The 2,735-nt window shown below is 40.4% G+C and overlaps 1 protein-coding gene across 1 annotated transcript in view; it reads left to right on the top strand.

The window, feature by feature from the left end:
• The window catches only part of MTR (5-methyltetrahydrofolate-homocysteine methyltransferase), a 78,706-nt gene that overhangs the window by 2,575 nt on the left and 73,396 nt on the right, over positions 1 to 2,735 (top strand). The window lies entirely within an intron of this gene.

The raw sequence follows: 2,735 nt of genomic DNA, 5'->3' as shown, positions 1-2,735 counted from the left end.
TGTATAACAGTTCTTGAGAACTACATTCACATAGTCTAGATCAGGGCTTTTCAACCTTTTCATAGATTGTACCACTTTTAGGACATGGCAATATTTGAGTACCACCAGTGCTTAGCAAGGTGTCAAAAACTTGATAACTAAAAAAAGGGGGGGAGATTTTGGGTTTTACTGATTAGATTCATTTGTTGTTATAGAAATGGCTAGTTTATAATATTATGGAAAAGTAAAAAGTTGAGGTTCAATGTTAATGCTTCCTTCTACTGCAATAGAGGAAGTCGGAAGTCAATGCCTTTTCTTTTCCCTTCTCCCCCTCACTTTTCCCCCCTTTTCCCTCCCCACTGTGTTCTACTATTTGCTTTTGTATTTTTGTATTTTATTCTATAATCTAATAAAATGTTACAAACTGTAGAAAAAAAGGGAAAAAGTACCGGTTTTAATTTCTTTGGTGGCTGTTCCTTTTCTGAATCACTTTGCCTTTACACTGACAAATGTATGATGAATTTATCCATACTGTATTTATTATGCACCACTACCAGCTGGCTGGTTGGCCGTTCTTCCTCTCTCCCTCTCCTCTCTTTCCACAGTGTAGTAAGAATGCATACACACCCCAGTCCCTTCACTGTTCCCTTAAAGACACAGGAATCAAGCGCAAAGCAAGAAATGCTCACAAAACCCTCCCAGAATAAAGAAACATTAACTCCGTTTTTTTTCTCTTTAAACTGCCTCAGGCATGTCACAATGTTGCAACTGGAGCCTGAAAGGCTCCGGCAATTGCAAAAAGCGATAGCCTTAAATTAAGCCTCTTTACCTACAAAGAAAACTTGCTAAAAGCCATAGACAGACTCAAGATAAGGGGGTAAAACTAATTACATTTGTTTAAACCAACATTTTGGACTTATTGCTAGCCCTTGTGAAACAGACTAAAATATTCCAATAACAAAAGCACACAAACCGAGCTTCTGAATTACAAAATGCTGTAAAAATGTACAAAAATCCTTATGTAACCCAATCAAGTTGCCAGCTGACCCAGAACTAAATAAACCAACCTCCTTTACGACATGCTCGTCTCCCGGCTTTTCATTTCATCAGCGCTGATTGCATTCTCCTGGCTGGAGAAAACGAACCAGGGGACTTTTTCTTCCAGCAACAGCTGCTTCTTCCCTTCTCTTTTTCCTCCCTGCCTGCTGAGCTCTCCTTTCACAGCTTCTTCACAGCCAAAACCACCTCCTTTTATATCCTCTCCTCTCCTCCCACCTCCTTTTCTCTTCAGTTCACCTCCAGCTATGGAAGCGCCAATCAGCTGGAGCCAATCAGCTGGAGCCCTGCAGTGCTCCTGGGGCTTCTCCCAGCCCCGACAGTCCTGCAGCTCCAGCTGCCTCTCCCTCAGGCTTCTGTGGCTTCAGCTCATTCCCCTCCCCCGCTACACTTGTCTAGGAGGGTCATGTACCACCTGCCATGTGCCAAAGTACCACTTGTGGTAAGCGTACCACTGGTTGAAAAGTCCTGGTCTAGATAAGTGTTTCTCAACTATGGCAACTTTAAGCTGCGTGAACTTAACTCCCAGAATTCTGTCTGGGGCATTCTGGGGGTTGAAGTCTACATAATTTAAAACGGGTCCCCAACCCCCGGTCTGTGGACCAGCAACTGGTCTATACAAAGGAAAGCCCCATCCACAGGATGCAGGCAGCACACAAAACCACATCCCCTCTGGTCCACAGAAAAACCTCTCTCCACATAACCGGTCCCTGGTGCCCAAAAGGTTGGGGACCTCTGGTTTAAAGAATAGAAATAGAATAGAACAAAATAGAATAAAAATGTAAAAACTGCTGAAATACTGGTATGGATAGAGCACAATTATGGGCACTTTCCTCAAAAAAAGTTCTTCAGATGAGGGGCATATGAAGATGATTACTGAGTAACTAGTACACATTTTTATTTGTTCAGCGAAAAAGGCAACAAAGAATAAATTGTAGGAATGGAACATTTTCACTAATTTGAATGACACTGGATCATGCTCATTTTTTTTATTCTTACTTTTAAAAATGCATCGATGAATTAATTCCTATTTTGTGATACTGTCTCATTATTTGCATCTGTGGATGCTCAGAAGCAAATAAATGGCTGAAAAACATTAAGAACATGTAAGTTTTAGCTTTTCACCTGTCTGGTGAATAGATGAAAATCTAAGGTCCCAGGTTAAAAAAAAAAAGGTTAAGAAGTATTAGAAAAAATATTTCCTGCACAGTTCACCAGAAAAAAAATCTTATAATCTGTATCGGTAATGGCTTTAATCATCCACTTCAGACTTCCAAAATAGTATGCAATTTGAAACTGTCTTGGGCACCTGTTTGAAATGAGATCTGCTTGTTTTTAACTCAGTTAGGTCTTCAGGGACACTGATTCTCACTTCACTATTGAACTAAATAAATAGTTCTTGAGACTATTAGATTCAAAGGCTTTCCTGCTACTTTGTGCACATACTAGAATAACTCATTATGTCTGTCATGGTTGGTAGAGGGCCATTTGAAAAGAAATTGGGGATTTGGTGACAGGAGATTGGCTGTGATGATCTAGAATGGAGAAACAGGCAAGCTGGAGGGAAGTTTTGATGTGGTTGGGTGTAGGACTTGATCAGATTTACATCCCACCTTTTATTTTGTACAACCAAAGACACGAGGCATATGGTAATGTTATTTCCTCCTATTTTCCCCATAATAGCAATCCTGTGATATGAA

The sequence above is a fragment of the Protobothrops mucrosquamatus genome, unplaced genomic scaffold (genome assembly GCF_001527695.2).
Source record: "Protobothrops mucrosquamatus isolate PMUCROS unplaced genomic scaffold, P.Mucros_1.0 scaffold850, whole genome shotgun sequence".
Classification (NCBI taxonomy): Eukaryota; Metazoa; Chordata; class Lepidosauria; order Squamata; family Viperidae; genus Protobothrops; species Protobothrops mucrosquamatus.
The sequence above is the reverse complement of the archived record's forward strand: the minus strand, read 5'-3'. Positions and strand labels throughout refer to the sequence as shown.